Raw genomic sequence first — 20,863 nt, 5'->3', positions numbered from 1 at the left:
TGAACCAATATGTAGCTGATTCTGACTTTCATGGATCTCTGTTCTGCAAATGTACGCATTTTAGCATATATCCGTCTCACTTGGCCGGATCTGTCTCTCCGTAGCATAGGGCGTTTCCAAGTGGGAACAGGGTGGCAATAATGTGATCGTACATGACCAATCAAAATCTCTGTGTGTTCAGGAAATCAAGCCTATTCTTGATGTACCTCCTGCATCTAGCATGGGGCTAGTACAAGTGCAGATACTAACGATGACAGTTGCAGCGGCCGGAGTAAAATCATTGGACAGTGCTGGTCATCTGACTACTGATGCAGCAGGTTCCTGACTTTCTCTGTGGCCGTTACTGATCACTAATTCCAGACACCTCCAAAGTCTTTCAACAGTGCTCCATCACAGAATCTTTCCAGATCCTTGGCCTGTCAATGACTATGTCATTGTCTTGTCCTACTGTTTCCTGGCTTTTGCAACGTAATCTTTGTAGTGTATCGCATATGAGCAATTATTTTGGTACTCAGCATGCACAAAAAGTCCCTATTACTCCTAAGGCTCAAGGGTTTCCCCTGAATGTACGCAGAGACCGCTGTTGTGTATGGAGTCTCAGGCATTAGAACCGGTGGTAGAAAGCGATTGAAGTGAACCACCCAATAAACATAAGGCCGTCTCATGGGCATATTACGGGATTGCCACAACCGTGTCGGTGAAATAAGCTGTGTTCTGCAGCCACAGAGGCCATGTGTAGAGCACTTTCAGAAAAAAACACTGCGCTTGCCATAGGCTGGTGCAAGGGTCGGTGGTGCACGTTTATGCTGGTACGGCGATGGTGGAGTGTTCATACCACCTGTGGATTTGCACCATCCATGGGTACTGAAGGTGGGAGTCTCAGGCCTTTCACAGTCTGGCACGCGCTAGTACATAATGGGAAGGCTGAAACCAGTATTTGCATATTACCACCGGCACCACTGCTAATCTGTAAAATCGTGTCCGTGGATGCAATAGCGTCCACCTTCTTAACCAGGCCCAGTGCCCCCATTTAATTGCGTCATGTGAACTTCCAGCTATTAATCTTTTCCAATAATTAGGAAATACTTTTTTGATACTGTATATATAATATTGGATGAAGGTAGAATAATAAGTAAACTATCTCATGATTGTAAAAAAGACCTGCACGCTGCTGCAGAAGAAATTTGCTGTTTAGTTCAATCCATAAAATTCATGCAAGCATTGCATTAAATCAATACCATGAACATACACAACCCAGTTTACATCCATATATGTGGGCTTAATTTGTTGCTTGTGGGTTATTACAGCAAAGCCCGTTATCTCATTGCTGGGGTCCTTGACAGAGACCAGACTCTCAGGGGTATATTAAGTGAGCTGCAACTTTTCAGTTTGTCAGTGGTTCTGGCTGCGTGATTTAAAATGGCAATAATATTAAATGCAAAACACTTGTGGTTTTGCATTCAATAGTATTGCTCTTTTAAATCCCACAATATTGAAAAGTCACTGATTAGTAACTATATCTCAGATTCTAAACCCCAGGTGGGTCAGCTGAGATCTGTGCCTCTCACAGACTGTTAATGGACAGTACATAAAAAAGCAATGCCCCTTCTCTCTGCTTGCACGCTCATGTGTATTAAAATAAATAAACCTAAATAATGGTTCTTTGTTTCCTTCATTAATGTATTGGCTTATTTTACTGGTTGGTAAAAGTAGACTGGAGATAAGCTCTTAAACAGGGGCGTATCTTCCTATTGGCCAGGATGGCACTCGCCAGGGGCGCCGGCCAAAGGGGGGGCGCCGGTGCCGCATGGCAGTGTCACCTGCAGCCAGTTTTATCTATCAAAGTCTACGATGCTGCCGGGGGCAGATTGGGCCAGTGGGAACTCAGGAGAGTTCCCGCTGAGGTGGACCCTTGCAGGTGCCCTTGGGCTGTCTCAAACTGGCTGGGCCGGCTGCCGCGAGCATTCGCTGGTTGAGCTCTGCAGAGCCCTGCAAAACTGTGCGCTGCGGCTGGTGCAATATAGTTTTTTTTTTTTGTACCTTGGTACAGTGCGCGTGACGTCACACACGCCGCACCACCAAGAAGTATTGAGGAGAGGAGCCCAGACCACTGCCACAGCCAGGGGGAAGCATCCAAAAGATGCTAAGTAAGGTAAGTAAATAGCCTGGAACTGGAGGGAGGTTAGGAGCAAGAATTGGAGAGACACAGGATATTTCATTTGATGTCAATGTCTTACGGCCTGTCAGACCCCATTTTCTGTAATCAGTCCCTGCCAGAATCAGTGCTTATCAGTAGCAGTGCATGAGTTCCTACATGGGGGGGTGCACAGGGGCGCCAGTTCTATACTTTGCCAGGGGCGCCCCGACCCCTAGATATACCCCTGCTCTTAAATACACTTTAACTGATAGCATATCTACATGGGTGTATCTGTAATGGGTGCAGGGTGTGCAGTGCACACAGGTCCCACCCTAGGTCCAGGGGCCCCAACACCACACGCCCTGATGATTCCTCTTCAAAAGCATAGCAGATATCATCAGGAACAGGCGCCTTATTTCCGGAGATCTGCACATGTACACTTCAGAAATCACCGGGAAAATGGTGGAGGCCTGCTCTAAGGTATCTGTTCTATTACCAAATGAGGCTATTTCCAAGTTAACGGCAGCAAAGTCCTTTGAGAGTTCCTGATTAAATGCTGGTGTAACGCCTTCAAGCAAACGCGACATGACTACCTGTACCTGATTTTGATAGTAAAAAAAAAAAATTGGAGGAGGGCCCTTGAAGCAACATTTTCTTTTTTCTAAGATATGCCAATGTGGTAAACACTGATACAGGAACCAGTATGAGTAGAGGCGATAAGATGCTAAAAAGAGGGCTGGGGGGAGGATTAGGTACAGAAGCTTAGGAGCACATATCATGAGCACAAGTGAACCAGGTTAGAATGCAGAGATTTCACATATGAGTTATTGTCAGTTTACAGGAGAAAATCAGATAATCCCAAGGCTCTACACGCTATCTATATAAAGCGAGCCCACTAATTAGTATCCTCTATCGTAAAAGTACAAGAAGATATTAATAGATTGACAGAGACTATCAGAGATGTCAGTTGTAAGTATAGTTGTAATAATTACTCACATCCACACGGGGGCAACAACACCTCAGGGATACTGTATATTATGCAAACACTGGAGGTGATCTCATAGATTAAGCAGCAAAGACGAATGATGACTGCTGAAGCTAGAGATATATTTCCGCTCACTGATGTGGGAAAACAGGGAATCTCCTTCCATATTGAACAAGAATCTGAGTGTCAGGGGCGTATCTATAATGGGTGCAGGATGTGCGGGGCACACGGCTCCAGGGGTGCTGTGCACCGCACACCCTGCACCCATATTATCTAAAACTCACCTGTCCTTGGTCCCGTGTTGGGTGTCAGTGCTGCACAGAACAAGGAAAATGGCAGCCACGGCCATTTTTCCAGCGTTCTGCGCATGCGCAGTAGACTCTGGGCACACTCTAGTGCCCAAAGTCTACTGATTCTGTGGTGGACGGCCAGCCGCGTCAGTTGGCTGCCGGCCGCCGGGGAGAGAGGAGGGGGCCCCGCACGGGGATTGCACACAGGCCCCCTCCTCTCTTATTACGCCCCTGCTGAGTGTGTTACATTTATTTGAGAATAAAAAATTGCAGCCAGACAAAGAGTTAAAGATCCAAAGTCAGAACTACAGCAGCAAGTGCTGGACCTGGAGCTGCCTGGAAATGTTAGCAGATTGAGGTGGACCTGACCCTCTAGTTAGGGAGATTGGGGGGAGCCAATGAAAGGTGCAGTGGCACCTGCTATAGTGTAGGTCTCAATTTGGGTCTTGCAGACCCTACCTCTGTCTTTGCAAAATCAGCTTAGAAGACTCCGTGAAAGCAATAAATGAAGAACTTACAGCTGGATGATCCAAGTGGCACCAGTGAAGGTAAGTACAGTGGTGACGGGGGTTAGGGGTGCCTGCTGGCACTGGATTCCTTTTGGCCCACCATGATCAGATGGGTTTATAAGCAAAGGCAGGTTTGAAGTGAATCATTTATGGGGTCCTATTTATTAATCAATAAAATGTGTTTAAGGGCAGCATTAAGTATCCCTAAAATAAATGTACCAATCAGGAAAGCTTTCCATCCGAAGAACAACCATAGCCGCTGTCCCCAACGTTTTCTGCGGGTACAGTATATAACAAGATCCGCAAAGCATAGAGCAGTAGCACAGTAGCGCATTTTGGAGAAGAGACCTCTGGAAGGAGCTCAGGGCTAGCTCCAGTAGCAGCCGCGCCCTGTGCTTAACGAGATGGATGCGCTCGGTGTCCCTGAGCGCGAATGGAAAGGGGACAGTGTGTGGGGCCCCCCTATGTGTGGGGGCCCCAGGGCGACCGCCCCTGTCGCCCTGCCTATAATCCGGCCCTGTATGTAATTGTATACAGTGGCTAAAGTGGGCCAGAATGGGGCGGAACTGAGTTCCGTGAGTTCTATTTGGAGGCAGAATGAGTTCTGCCTCCTCCAGCCCACCTTACCTGACCAGTCACTTAGCCAGCCCTGCACCGTAGAGAGGCGCCAGGCTGGAGAGATGGCGCCGCTGCCTACTCGATTTGCCTGGCGCCCACTGAGATTTTGTTACCAGTGAGCACCCAGCTCCTTCCCTACAGCAGCAGCCGGAGGCTGGAGTTCACTCAGCTCAGCCTTCCGGCTCTCGCAGTGGTTGAAGGGAGAGACGTCATGATGTCTCTCCCATGGTTCCGGGGAGCAGTCGGATGGCAGCAGACACAGGAGCGGGGCTTAAGGTAAGTATTGTGCGTTACTTTTTGTGTAAGGGCACTACTACTGGGGGCACTACTAATGAGGGCATTACTACTGGCATTACTACTGGGGGCACTACTACTGGGGGGCCTACTAATGGGGGCATTACTACTGGGGGCACTACTAATAGGGTCATTACCACTGGGGGCACTACTAATGGGGGCATTACTACTGGGGGCATTGTGTAAAAGGGGCACTACTGTGTGTCATAGCATGAATAAGGGACACTACTATATGGTGTAATGTGAATCAGGGGCACTATGGCCCTCATTCAGAGCCGCTCGTAAGCGGTCGTACGCTTGTAGTCATCCGATGTTGTTAAACCACGCATGCGTCGGTGTAACAGTGCGCATGTGCGTACGGCTGATTGCGATCATTTTTTCAGTCGTTCGTTGAATAGCGAACAGGAAGTGACATGTCAAATGTGATTGACAGAACTGTCCATTTTGGGGCGGTGACGGGGGTGGAGATGGGAATACGCAGGCGTGTCGAGGCGTTTTTTGGGCGTACATAAATTATCTGATGCGAACGGCCAATGTGAACGGAACAAGTGTTACGTCACTGTCTGATCCACTTTCCATTCAAACTGCTCGCTCAGCTTGTGGTCTGGTATTCTCTACCGCAATGACGATGGTCTCTTCGTTCTTCCTGTGGCTCATCGATGGTTTCCCGATTTATCAATTGAGGCCTCAAAAACAATCAGTTTTGAATTGCAAAAATGCTTGGAAGGTGTTTAGCAAATAGCCTTTTTTTAGTAGCAAAGAAACGTATGCAGGTCAACTACTCAGCTGGTAATTTCTGGCTTAGACAATCAATTAGCTTACAAATTTATTTTACATTTGCGTGTTTTGCCAAATTTTTTTTTTTTTTGGGCAACAATATTGTACGCAGGTTTGTTGTTTTTCTTAATTTTTTAGGGGCCAAGGAAACAATCGTCCTTTTGTTTTTTGCTAAGTGTTAATTAAAACTCATAAATTGTTTTTAACCCTTGGTTTATTTTTCCCTAAAAAATGTTTAGATTTCCGTGGTATTGTTTGTAATGTTGTTTGCGGGATTACCTTTTAACCATTTTTTTAATAAATTAACAATAGAATTGTGCAGATTTTCAACAGTATTTTTTTATTTTTTTTGGTTTATTTCTCAACCAATTTTGGGGAAATAAAAAATACTTGATAACGTAAAAACAAATAACAAATGATTTTAAAAACACACAAACAAAATAAGTGGCATTTGAAATCCACAAACAAACACAATTAATACAATATTCACAAGAAAGGAGAGGGAGGTTTTGGGCATTAAGGAATATGGGGCAAACACAGAGAAGGATTGTGGGAAAATTAGCCAGCGCTGTCATTGCCTTTTGGCCCGTTTGGCCGGGGTAGGGAGGGAGCCTGAACGGGTCCAGGATGTCCTTCTGCTGGCCTGGCCAGAGGCAGATGTTGTGGCCTCTGGACTAGGCATAGGGCTAGGCACATTTGGAGGGATGGCTGTTGTTGTGCCAGAGGTGGAGGGTCCTGATGTTCCGGCATGAAGGGAGGCCGGCTCCAACATGTGCTGGCGAACAAGCTGCTCCAGGGCATTTGCTATTCGCACGTTGGCCCCAGTATTTTCCGCCAGGGCCTTAGCAATGGTCACGTTGGCCGCAGCACTTTGCTCCAGGGCGTCCGCCACCCGTAGCAGATTGGCGTCCATCCTCAGCAGAATCTCGGTCTGCTGATCCGTTTTAATATTGAGATCAGTGAGGAGACCCTCTGCCTTCGAGGGGGAATGCCCTGGACTGTCTGCCACAGTCAGCCGGATCTACTGCTTCCTCCCCTGCAGAGCCAGCAGAAATTCTGCGGCCAAAGCTCCCCTCTGGAGCAGACTCATCCGCCTGTGTCTCTGTGAGAAAAAAGAGAAAAGAGTAACATTAGAATCTAGATATTGTCCCAAATACATTTCTGAGTTGTTAACATTACAACATTTACCTTGGCCAACATGAGGAGCCGCAAAGTCTGGCATGTTGGTATCCATGTTCGACACGCCAAACACCTCCTCATCCTGCACACACCCCTGGGCCAGCTCCTCCAAATCTGTGAGCTCCAGTGACACATGGGTGGGACCCCCACCTGTCCCCCCTGCATGCCTAGCCCTATCAGCCAGTTTTTGCTTAAACCGATATTTGAAGTCGCTCCATCTGTGGGGTAAAAAGTTGGCATTATTCCTGCAGTATTTGGACCTGTAAACACTTTTTAATAAAATGTAGTTTTTACGTACCGGCGTTTGACCTCCCGGGTTGAACGTTCACAATCACCCACCCTATTGACACCACTGGCTATGTCATCCCACATTTTCCATTTCTGGCTTGCACCCATATTCCTTGCTGCCTGTGGCAGGTTGTCATTGCACATTTACACCAAAACCTCCATCTCCTTTCTTGTGAATTGTGGCTGCCTTTTTTTTTTTTGTTTAGTTGGCCTACTAGGCCCAGCAGCCTCTTCCATGGCAGCCTCAACACCTTTTTTTAAAAATGGGATTAAAATTTTAAATGTAAAATTTGGCCAAAATTATTGTTAAACAGTATCCTTTAGCCCAAAAAAGAGAAATACTTACCTGGTGCCTCTTGGACAGTGCTTTGCTGTTCTGTAGTCATTTTGGACTTTCAGGTCTCACTACAGCAGACCGATTTGGCTTTTCAGTGACGTTTTTATACATGCATCAGCATTATTCGTCCGCATCATTGACTGTGTGCTCTTATTGTCCGTCCTTAATTTGAGCGGGAAAATAAAGACTATTTATGGCTTGGTGTGACTGGAGTTGATGTGGCATGTTGTTTGTTGGAGGTTTGGTGTAGGAGTATTTTTGAGGATTTGCGGTTGACTGAGTAGGAGGAAAATTTTGGTGTTTTTTTTTATTTATTTCTATTTTCTTTATTTTCCGTTGCTTTTTTTTTTTGTTTGGCTATTTTTTTGTGATTTTTTGAGTAAGTATTTTAAAAAAACACCGTAAAAAATAATAGTAAATAGTTTATAAATGTTTGTAATATTTTTTTATTTTGGTTTACAGTTATTTTGTTTTCATGATTTTACAAATTAGATGTGTTGTTCTTAGCATATGTTTCGCAAAGTAATGTTGTTTATTTTCTGGGAACAATCATGTCTTACCACTAAATGTAGCGTACTATTTAGCGAACTAATGTGTCTTGTTTTAACTGTAAAAGTAGCGTACTATTTAGCAAACTAATGTGTCTTGTTTTAACTGTACAAGTAGCGTACTATTTAGCAAACTAATGTGTATTGTTTTAACTGTAAAAGTAGCGTACTATTTAGCGAACTAATGTGTCTTGTTTTAACTGTAAAAGTAGCGTACTATTTAGCGAACTAATGTGTCTTGTTTTAACTGTAAAAGTAGCGTACTATTTAGCGAACTAATGTGTCTTGTTTTAACTGTAAAAGTAGCGTACTATTTAGCGCACTAATGTGTTTTTATTTTTTCAGTGTAAAATCATGTTTTACCACTAAATGTAGCGTGCGATTTTCCGAACTAATGTGTGCTCCCTTCTCTTTTTTTTTACCCTAAAAAATGTGTTTACAATCCAAGTCTACCCAAAAAAACTAAAAATATTTTCTACTTTTGAAATGTAGGTTGTTCTACTCATGACAAGACCCTGGCCTGTAAGCATTTTTGGATTTCTTAAAAAAGATAAGTATATTTTTCTTTACACATTTGTCTAAAACAATAACTACCTGGCTTACCATTTCAGGTTGCTGTTGGTCGTATTATATTGGCCATGGTTCCGGAACCCAACCAACCTCAACTTCGTCCCAGGCGTAGGCCTTGTAGGCGTGCAAGGCCCCAGATATATAGGACACGTGTCACCCTTTTTGGAATGCCAGATGATGAGGTATTAAGACGATACCGTCTTCCTCCCCAAATCATTAATAGAGAGTGATCTTGAACGGCAAATTGACAGTCCTACAGCAATACCACCACTTACGCAATTAATGTCGGTGTTACATTTCTGTGCCTCAGGATCATTTCAAACCACTGTGGGAATAGTTGCCGGAATCTCCCAATCCTCCTTTTCAAGGATCCTGAGAGCAGTGATAGAGGCCATTTTTAAACACCTCCATCATTTTATTACAATGCCAGTGGATATGGGTTCCCTTAGTGTGGCGAAGGCCAATTTTTACCAAATAGCTGGCTTCCCACACATCATAGGGGTTGTGGAAGGCACTCATATACCACTTCAGCCTCCAGCAAGGCTGGAGGCTATATTTAGGAACCGCAAACACTTTCATTCACTGAATGTAATGGTGGTATGTGATGCCTCCCTCCAGATCCTGTCCCTGAATGCCAAATTCCCCGGGAGTGCACATGATTCCTTCGTCATCCGGCAATCAGGGATTTGGCACAAATTAGACAACCTACAAGCTGGTGATGCGTGGCTTCTGGGTAAGTTGACACCTTCTGTTGCAACCACTGCAAAGCTTGTTACACAATGGTCCTGATGTTCGTTTTTGTTTTTTCACAGGAGACAGTGGTTACCCTTGCACGCCCTGGCTGCTCACTCCTTATTTGGCTCCCACACCAGGGCCACAAAGTGAGTATAATTCCGCACTTACAGCCACCAGGCAGGTGGTGGAGCGCTGTATTGGCCTTTTAAAAGGCCGATTCAGATGCCTCCACCGCTCTGGTGGCGAGCTCATGTATTTGCCGGATATGGTTTCGAAAATTGTGGTCCTGTGTGGGATATTTCACAACATCACCATAAGGAGTGGTGTCCCAATGCAGCCAGAGGATGCCTTGCCTGAGGATGGCCCCCCCGAGGTTGGTCGGAGGTCAGTATGTGGGGGGGCTATACGCAATGATGTGGTGGCCAGATATTTTAGGTAATTATTTTCAAAAATTGAGTTAATTGACACAATGTAGACATGTAAGATTTTAATGGCCAATTTTAATTTGTGATTTTTTTTTGTCTTTTACTCCATAAAATTACCCGAAAAAAACGATGCCTACTACCTGATCCCAAAAATTGTCTTCATGTGGCCACATTGGATATAACTTCGGGAACAATTACTTCTTCGCCTCATTTGTGGATTCATGTTGATCTGCTACTTCTTCAAACAGTTCTTGATTGTTGTTTGATTGGTTTGATTTAATATTTACATTACCCACCAAAAAAACAAAAACAAAATTGCTGGTAATTCTACAACCTATTGGTATTGTTAGGTGTTTAATGTGCCAGCTTACATACTTACTTTAGCTAACTACAATCAAATTTACATTACTTAAAAAAACATGCTCCAATAGTCGACTTATGTAAGGTTAAACAATCTAATATTTACAGACAAGGAATGAGACTTTAATAAATCAAAATATATTTTATTTTTTTTAACATTTTTATGGAGGAAAAAAAAAAATGAGTGGCGCAGGAGCGCCAACATGTGATCCAGGACCACGAGCATGCCTACAACATGGCCCCTCAAACAGTGCAAGCCCTCCTGCATTTCTTGCATCCACCTCTGGTCCTCTGTGGGTTAAAAAAAATGTGTGGATTACTAAACTGACACCTTAATTTATATGTTACCAAACAACTTAAAAATCAGACTATACTTTAAAAAAAGAGTAAATTTTTTTTAAAAAAACAAAGTAATGGCAAACGCAAAGATAATATAAATAAAAACTTTAAAAATTACACATAAAAAGACAACAAAAAATGGGAGAAGTACGCAAAAACACTACATTTGTTGGTACCGTAAACTAGAAAGACACAAGTATGAGTGTTTGGACATGTGTGATATGTGTAAGGGGAAAACATCCTAGACATTGTTTTGCAAAGATATATATCCAAAACATTAGAAATACTTAACAAATTGGAAATGCACAGGCAAGAGGACAACATCACCCAAAAACAAAAAAATGCAAAAGCAACCATAGTTTACAAGGGAAACATACCGGTCATATTGATGACTGGTCCTGGAGCCCCGACATCGTCCTCCTCTGAGGTGGGCCAGTGCTGGTCCGATGGAGGAGGGGAGATTTGACTAAGTGTGGATGGGGAGGAAAAGAGAGGGGTGGATGGAGGGGAGGGTGATGAAAAGAGAGGGGGGGTGGAGGGGAGGGTGAATTTTGAGGGATGGGAATATTGGGAAAGGGAGGGGCCTCACGGACTGGCCGGTCTGGGGTGGAGGGGGAATTTGGGGAAAGTTGGGGAGAGGAGGTTTGGGTGGGAGTGGGGCATAGGGGACGAGGCCGACGTCGTTGTCGTATTAGACGTCGTAGTCTGCGCTCAGCCCCTAAATGATGGATAAAAAATGTTAAGCTTTTTTTTTTTTGGTTTTGTTAAAAATGTACACACCCAAAAATTTTATTTGGAAAAAAAAAAATGAAAACATGCACATGCAGGTATGTCCTAAATAAACAAACAGGGCTAGACGGAAAACATGCACACGCAGGTATGTCCTAAATAAACAAACAGGGCTAGACAGGAAACATGCACACGCAGGTATGTCCTAAATAAACAAACAGGGCTAGATGGAAAACATGCACACGCAGGTATGTCCTAAATAAACAAACAGGGTTAGACGGAAAACATGCACACGCAGGTATGTCCTAAATAAACAAACAGGGCTAGACAGAAAACATGCACACGCAGGTATGCTTACATTTAAAATGTTTAAAAAATACACTTACTTTCGCTTATTTGCTGACGCAAATTGGCCAAAAGGCGTGGGGATCTGCGGTGGAGACCGGACCAATGTCTTTCGAGCTGGCCGATATTGCGGCGGTAGCCCAAGTTCCGCAGCCGGCGCCGCACCTCCGCATAAGCTTCCCGCTTGCGGCGGTTAGTGATGGGGGCCAGATAAGAAGTAATTCTCCGGTCCATCACATCTGTGAGGACCAGGAAATCTCTGCGAGTAAATGCTGCCGCTCTCATGATGGCAATGATTTTTTCAACAAAAAAACAGTTTTAATAAAGGTCCCAGAAAAAATGTCATTGGCTGATGTAATTTGAAAATTCACAGAAAGCGTTCTATTGGTTATTGTAGGAGTCATGTGACCTACACCCTCACAAATATAATGTGAGTTATGATAGGCTTGATGCGGTGACATGCATAAGCTAATTTAAATATTATTAATAAAGTAGAAAAATCTGCATATAAACTAACGCAAACAATAGTATCATACAAACAAACTTATAAATTTGAAAAACCATCCCCTTGGTACAAACGTACGTATTCTGCGAAGGAATGACACACACTAACAATAATAAAGTTTATTGACAGTGAAAAAAAAACGGATTGCAAAGATGTGAATACCAATTAAGCTAATGAATATATACTGATTGCTATTAATCGATTAAAGTATGTTTGCAGATTGAAATAGCAGGCAATCGAATAATGACAGGCCCACTTCCGGATTTGACTTGTGCGAGCATTCCCTGCAACCAAAGAGGAGACCGACGGTCGCTATTTAGAACGTTCGCTAGCTAGAAGAGGGGTTGGGAGAGTATGGGGCAGAAGATTAGCTGCGAGCGAACATATGAGCGAGCGCTTGAATTTACATTTTTTCATTCGTACGCCGAACGAACGGCCACTTGCGTCCGGCTCTGAATCAGGCCCTATGTGTGGTGTAATGTGAATAAGATTGTGCTACTGTGTGGAATAATTTGAATTGGGGATACTATTGTGTGACCACGCCCCTTTCTTTTGAGTCCACACCCCTTTCTGTATCTTTATTGAAAAAAGGGAGGGAGGGCGCAAATATATATATTTATAGTCTTCTGGGGGTTCAGAGGACGGGGTGGTGTGTTCCACCATGTCTCCAGGACCACTTTAAGCACTGCTTGTACAGTATATATTTCGATATACAAATGCGTCCCCTCAAACACCTAGCTCCAATACACCATGCGGCGCGAGACGCCTGATGAGAGTGATCCACACAGAGCCGTATAGCATAGCGACTTTTTCTTTAAATTTGCTTCTTATTGGTACCACAGAAAAACACCACTCAGTCTGTACCAGAGACACCGGGCTGCGATTTTAACTGTACAATCGCAGATGAAGCGAATCTTGGTGTAAATAAAAAGCTGCGGCCGGTGCATCGTATCACTGCGTATACAGATTCAGACTCATTCACACAGATGTACAAGAGTCACATGTGAAATTAGTCAGTGCAGTCTCGTTTAGCGGCTTTGTCGCATAGCCTTGCGACTAAGGGGGTATCCAATTAGCAGCACTGAAGCAGCGCTGCTAATTGATCGCGTTAGGGCTATACAATTATCCCTGAAGTTGTGCTTGACACCGGCACTTATTGTGGATATTTTTGGGGATCTGATGTGTCTCGAAAAATAATCCACGATAACTGTAATGTTTTCACAACCTCAATGGCGAAAACACATAGGTCCGCCAGCTAATTGCGTATCCTATGTGTTTTCAGGAGATATATCCTATTATTTTGACCAAAATAATAGGATAGGGGAAAAAAACATCAACGGGGATAATCGGCAAAAAATCCCTGTTTTTGGCAGATCGCGGCTAATTGGATACCGCCCTAAGACGCATATTCGAGATAAAAAGATGCAAAAACATGCTCGGTGCAAGGTAAGTCTCACGGGACCTGGCACGCCGAGAGGGGCTGTTTTGCGTGACTGAGACATTAGTGTATGAGGACACATCTTGTAAATATATTGTAATAAAAACCAAACTTTGCACGGTTTACAGTATTTTGGGTGATCATAAGGTCACATTTGGGAAAAACACTTGAAGAAAACAGGATACATGTGATACAAAAGATTAGGGAATAAGACCTAGATAAACTCCAAACAATTAATTCAATAAAAACAATCGTAAAAACTGCTGACATATCTTGTGGCTTTGGGTTGGTCATTCATAACGCCCTACAAATAATTGGAATGGAAACTCCTGTTTTAGCTGTTATGGGAACGGTTCCATACATTGATTAATGAGGCCACATGCAGAGGACAGATATATAAGGGGCAGCAGTCACAATAAGTGAAATCAGAAATGAAGGAAAGGCCAGTGAGGGAACGTGAGTATAATGATAGACCTGTATATAATATTATGACTTAGGGGTCTGTTTAGTAAGTCTTTGATGGAGATAAAATAAACGGAGATAAGGTTCCAACCAATCAGCTCCTAACTGTCATTTTTCAAACACAGCCTGTGACATGACAGTTAGGAGCTGATTGGTTGGTACTTTATCTCCGCTCACTTTATCTTCATCCAAGGCTTAGTAAATAGACCCCTTAGACTTGTGCTTAAATGTAATATTGTATTACAGTAATTCATGACTTGTATATAATATTGTGGCATTTATATGAACCTTAGACATGTTCAGTGTAATATTTATACTTTGTATTTTTATTTTGTTAAATTAATTTACTCAACACTAATTATGCAATGTTGTGCTGTACAGAGAATATAATCATTCATCATCAGTATCTGCCCTGCTAATTACACACAGATAGGGTCCTGGTTAAAATTGACCCTGTAATGTCAGCTCTGCGAGGCAGCAATTCTAACCACTGTGCTGTCATGCTGCCCGATTGAATCTACATTGTAATTACTAAATTATATTTATATGTGTGAAATTGCAGTATAGGTCAGGGTGTGCGCAGCTGGATGGTTTACAAAGACAATGAGCCCCTCAACATTAAAATTGTACAGGGGCGTGGTATATTTTGTCGACATCTACCATGCCGACATAGGGCCGTATTCAATTAGAAGCGAAAAGCCGAGATCCACGAAAAAGTATCGCTGATTGCGACTTTTCACCTGTCGGAAACTTATCTCCATCCGCTTTTCACGTACAGGGAAATGCAATGTAATAGGGAAAAAGATTAGCTTCTGAATAGGTGGAGAAAAAAAGTGCAAAATGTTTGTTTTGGGGAGCAAAGGTGGGGAAACCACTCAGCACCCTTGGAACAGCCCCCCAATGGACAACTGCGTCAAAAAATTCCTAAAAAAATTTTACGAACACCCCAAAAAAGTACTTTGAATTTGGGGGCAAAAATGCAAAAACTGGGGGGGGTAAGTTCGCAAACTAGTGAAATAAGGTTCTGGGGGTGCTCTAAGAAGGGGTCAAGTGTTTTTGGGATTGCAGGTGCTTTTATGAGGGGGGAAATTCGCAGTTATTAAAACTGCACTTTACAGACATTGAAACATGCTAGCACCCATTTTCAGTTACCCCAAATTTACCAGGACTACTTATTTTCCCCCCAAAATACTGCTTTATGCCATTCTTCACCACTTGTGCAAAGGCGCTAATTAGTGCAATTGTGCAAACTTACAGTAAGTAGCCCAAACAGTTTCATTAGAGCTAATCGGGCACTACTACATTGATCCCCAATGTTTCTGCATCTTTTTTGGGGGGTTCAGACTGATTTTCCCGATTCTGACACCACTTTTCGCCTGTTCTGACTTTGCGTGTCTCTGTTTTCACGTCTCTTGGAACTGAATAGGGCGAATCGCGGATACGCGCACGATAAGTTTCCACAGCTAAAATACGTGATGTAGGCGAAAAGTCCGGCATGCAAAACTTTATCACATACGTGAAACTAATTGGATACCGCCTATAGTCGTACACTGATGAAATTTCGACTTGATTAGATTGTTGACAAAACATCCCTGGTCGCCTAGTGGTGAATTATCTGGTATGGCGGTTACATTGGCTCCATGACAGTCTACCGGGCTAAACTTACTCACGGGTGTGTGAGGAGGGGTACCTGGGGAATAGGAAAATCTCACTACCTTATTTCACCTCTATTTCATTCTTCTCTTGCTTTCTATAGTTGTTTACTTATGGGTAAATATGTGACTTACTTTTTACTGACTGTCAGTAACATTACTGACAATCGGTGACTGTACCATTATGGTGAATTACAGTTACTGGAGGTATTTACTAACATTATATTTAAATACAAATGTGCACTAACCCATAAAAAACAAACAGGATTTTACTAGTGTTAGCTTAGGGCTCAGTTACTAGCACTGCATCCGATCTGCTGCCAGTTTGACAATAAAAAATAGGAGCCAGGGTGTTATGTTTGGTGCAAATTGCGCAGCAAAATTCAATATCAGCAAATGAGTTCTGATTCTTTGCAAATCACCGCAGATCCCCAGCGGTTCCTAGCTCCAAACAGGGATCTATGTACTAAGCGTTGGAAAGAGATAAAGTGGATGGAGATAAAGTACCAACCAATCAGCTCCTAACTGTCACTTTACAGGCTGTATTTGAAAAATGACGAAGAGAGATAGAGTGGATGGAAATAAAATACCAGCCAATCAGCTCCTAACTAAGGCTTAATATATAGACCTCTTAGGAGGGTGAAGACTAAACTGATGGAGATGTGTGGAGTATCGGGAAATGAGCGTTGCTTTCAAACCACGCATTAGTAAACCCCCCTTTAATTTCTTTACAGCTATATGGATGTAACATTCTTCCTGCATTTATCACATAATAGTTATATCATAGATTACATTTCTAGTGTTGAATTACTTTGCGGTGAAGGATTATCATAGTCAAGTCTGGTTGTTTGTACAGACTGAACAACCAAAATCTGTGTCTGACCGTGGGTCCTGGCAACCAGGGGCTGTCGGGGGCGTATCCCGATCGACGGGGGGCATGTCCTGCCCCTCTCCTCACAGCTGCCGCTGTGTGTGTATGGGCGGTCTGCCGATCGCCCGTACACACCTGCCGGTGGACAGATATGTCTGCATACATATCTGTCCATCGGCTGTGCAGCACAGCCCGTGTTCACCGACATATCGCGGGTACACACTGCCCGAGGGGCAGCAGATACATTGGCCGATCAATTGATCGGTCAATGTATCTCTCAGTGTGTACCCAGCTTAAGAAGTATATTTAATAAAATGCAGGTATTTAGAAGTGGAGATGTTGCCCATAGCAACCAATCAGATTCTAGCTATTATCTTTTGGAAGGGGCTGGATAAATGTTAAGTAGAATCTGATTAGTTGCTATGGGCAACATCTCCACTTTTCAAAACACACACTTTTGTAAATATACCCCTAAGAGCCAGGAAATTACCGGGTCTCAGCTCGACCCTGGTAAAGAGCAGGGTCATGGACCCGAGACTTTGTCCTGGGTTGTTTGCATTCACACATAGCAAAACCCTGGGATTTTGCTCTATGGGTGATAGGGGTGTCAGTGTCAGGTGACATCAGGAAAATCCAAACGTAAGATGATATATGTTTCTAAAATGTAACATTTTTCCCCTGTTCCACGTGTCACACAGCCTCTGCCTAGATATAGAGGAACAAGTCCTGGTTTTCATTACATCAGGTGCTGGCAAAGCCGAAAGAGCAGCAGCCACCGCTCTGTCTAACTATCCCCCCTGCAGAGGTAACTCTATCTCAGAACATTCATGTCACTTTAAAGTTTTGAAATGTTCAAAATCTTTATTTTTATAGTGTTTTAAGATTGTCCATGCCAAATTTCAAGTCGGATTCTCAATGGAATCCTGCACTTTTAGTAATTTTAGATTATGTCTCATTTTACACTACTGTATATTTCAGTCAAATGTCAAAAAAAGTTTTTGGGGTGACTGGTTACTTTGTCAATTTTGGTAGTTTTTTTACCCTTATATTGGTTATATTAACTGTCTTAAGCTCCGTACACACGGAACAATCAGACAGATCAGACAACGATAAAGATATCATTGTCTGATCGTCATGCATGTGCTGGATGTTCGATATCCCTATATTAAGCAGGTTAACCTGGTCGATATCGACCAGGTTGGCCTGCATGCACGGGCGATGGTCAATATCGATATCGACCATCTGTGCCCGCACATCGACGGTCGTTTGGGGGTTGGAAGGGCCCAAAAACAGGGCGATAAGAATGATAACGATATGATCGGTATCGTTATCGTTCATATCATCCTGTTTAATCGTACCGTGTGTGCGTACCATTATACCTTGAAGACAGCAAAATCTAAGGGTGCAATTATTATGAGTGGAACATTTTTTTTTTTAATATGAAATAATAAAAAAAAAATGATCAAGCAATAAACAGAAAGTTTTTGAAAATTAAAATTTTTGGGGGAAATCTGTTTTTAAATATTTCGGACTTTGGGGGTCATTCAGACCCGCTCGTGAGCGGCAGTATGCTCGCAAGCGGGTCGATGTTTCCCCACTGTGCATGCGCACGACGGAGGGAGCTCCGTCGTGCGCATGCGCGAGACCCGGCAAGCGACGGGCTCTCCATCACTCCAGGTCTCGCACCAAAGGGGGCTTGCTGTCGATGTTGATTGACAGCATGCCCCCTTTGGTGGGCGTGCCTGCCAGATGGAGGCGTTCCCATGGGAACGCCTACCGTCTGAAGCCGGCCCCACTGACATCACTAGTGATGTCAGTGGGAGTGATTTTGGCTCTGATAGAGCCAAAATCACTCCAGGGCTTGCGGTAGCGAGACCCTACCGCAGGGTCTCCGTCGCAAGCCCGATGGTCAAGACCATCGCGACCATCATCATGGACGCTCGCATAAGCTTACCACCCACAGCTATGCGAGCGTCCATGAGGACGCTCCTAAAACAGGTAGGAGGGCCCTGATTCAAAGTGAGAGCTCTGGTCAGAGCGTTCAGCTCTGAATCAGGCCCTTTGTTCAGAGCATAACAGGATTGTATTTAGAATACCAGATGACTGTGTTTAAGAAGTCAACATTTCAGGGTCGGTTGTGGTATAAAAGATGGACAATAAAAAGGTTGACAGTCAATAGGTCGACACAAAAAGGTCGACATGCAATATGTCGACATTCAGAGCCGTAACTAGACTTTTTGGTGCCCTGTGCCAGAAAGAGCATTGGCACCCCATTCATTTTTCAAAGGGACATAATACACCCAAAAAAGGAGAATGGCCTCATGGGGAAGGGCCATGGAAGAGATAGGGGAGGCCAGGAGATGCTGGGGATGAAATAAGAGGAAGCTACAAGTGAGAATGATAATAAACAGAAATTTGACAGGCTCAAACAGCGCCCCCTGACCTGTGGTGCCCTGTGCGACGGCACCAGCCGCACCACCCTAGCTACGGCCCTGTCGACATTGACAACAAGGTTGACAGGTAAAGAAAGGTCGACCGACAAAATGTTGACAGTGCAAAAGGTTGACAGGGTTAAAAGGTTAACAAATTGTCAACATAAATGGTCGACACATATATTTTATTATTTAGTCCGAACCCTAACCCTCCCTCTAGAGCCTAATCCTAACCCTCCACATGGTGCCTAACCCTAATCCTCCACCTAGTGCCTAAACCTAACTCTTGCCTAAACACCTAGTGCCTAACCCTAACCGTCCCCTCTTGCAGCCTAACCCTGAAAAACATGTGTCGACTATTTCTGTGTCAACCATTTGTGTGTCGACCATTTCAACCTGTTGACCGTTTAACCAAGTTGAGCTTTTGTACTGTCAACCTTTTGTATCAGTAGACCTATTGACTGCCGACTGATTAATTGTCGATCTTCTATCCAGATACCTTCCAACAAATCTAGATCATAAACTACATAAAAGAAAAAATTTGTTTGATACACTCTCTTACATGTCCCCATTTATTAATGATCGCAATTACAATGCGATCTGAGAATGACATTACCGCCCATGATCGCATTGCAATATGCGATCATGGCGCCTGGATATATCATCCAGCATCTCCAAAAGGAGCCTGTCCCTGCGATGTGCCTGGAGAGGCGCCGGGGCTGCTGCGCATGGGTAGTCCCGCTGACCAGAGCCGGCCCTAGACCATTTGGTGCCCATGGCAAAATTTTAACTGGTGCCCCCTAACAACTTCCCATACTGAGCTGAAAAGCCCCTCAGAAAAAAAAGGCGGCACTACTCAGTAAGTACTGTCGACGTTTTAAGACCCATCCGTATTTTCATCAGGACATGTTCTGATGAAAAAACAAATGGGTCTTGAAACGTCAACAGCACCTATGTGATTTGTGGTGATATATCACTTTTTTATAGTTACTGAGGAGTGCCGCCTGTTTGTTTCCTGAGCGGGCTGTTCAGCTTGGTATAGGAATTTGTATATTATTCCTTACTTAGGAGGGCACCCTCAAGATTACCAGTAAATTTATCCATAGTGCTGGACTGAATGCAATAAATATATATACATACACATCCATTTACACTATATATATATATATATATATATATGCATACTGTATATATATGTGTGTGTGTGTGCGCATGTGTGTATATATATATACCTATATATATATAGACACACACATATATATATATATATATAAATATGTGTATACATACATTTACACGTGACAGTGTGTCTTACATTCTGATCAGGTCTCCGTAGCGTGGAGGCGGGGGACGGGCAGCTGGCACACATTGCTGAGTGGATGGTGGTGGCACACTGCAAGGCTCCTGTGGCAGTAGAAGCCACTGCTCTGCCTGACGGGCTTCTTGGGGTTGCAACCAATGCAGCCCCGAGACGCTGGTGTTATGCGTGGGCTTCCCAGGCTAGCAGCAGTGGCAGCCCCCACCCTCACACACAGGTAAGAGGACAGGAGCCGCAGCTGGTTAACTGCAAATAAAAAAAAGTTATCCCCATATGTATGAAGGAGAGACCACAGCCCCTAGGTAAAATCCGCTACTGCAGTTAACCCACGAAAACAGGTGTTTTCAGGGCTATAGCCGCAAATATAGGATGATAAATGGGCTCCATAGTATCAAAAGCGTGCAGAGAATTAAACTACACAGTAAGGCTATTTGCATTGGATCACTTAACATTTACAGCACCATTCACTTAAAAAAAGGAGACGTACAAATGTTGTTTTCTTTTGATTTCAATTCATATCCTTTAATTGAGTATATTTCTTTGCTGACTTTAGGTGCTTAATAACAATATACACAAGCTGTTCTAATGTATCTGTGACCTTGAAAAAGTCTGGGGTCTCCCCCATGTCCTTCCCTGATCACTATAATAGACACTGAATGGCAGCCAGGTTAAGGATAATATTTCACTTTGTTGAAACAATGTTGCTGAACTTTACAAAAC

The 20,863-nt window shown here is 43.6% G+C and overlaps 1 protein-coding gene across 2 annotated transcripts in view; it reads left to right on the top strand.

The window, feature by feature from the left end:
• Positions 1-13,776: 13,776 nt before the first annotated feature.
• Positions 13,777-20,863, top strand: part of LOC148442012 (tyrosinase-like) — a 69,465-nt gene continuing 62,378 nt past the window's right edge. For both annotated transcript variants that reach the window (XM_088464353.1, XM_088464354.1), the window contains exons 1-2: positions 13,777-13,864; positions 17,092-17,198. The gene's annotated coding sequence lies outside the window, so the exon portion shown is untranslated. The remainder of the gene's footprint in view (positions 13,865-17,091; positions 17,199-20,863) is intronic.

This window comes from Taudactylus pleione, unplaced genomic scaffold (genome assembly GCF_031769625.1).
Source record: "Taudactylus pleione unplaced genomic scaffold, aTauple2 ptg001661l, whole genome shotgun sequence".
NCBI lineage: Eukaryota > Metazoa > Chordata > Amphibia > Anura > Myobatrachidae > Taudactylus > Taudactylus pleione.
This window is presented reverse-complemented; position numbering and strand designations above follow the sequence as displayed.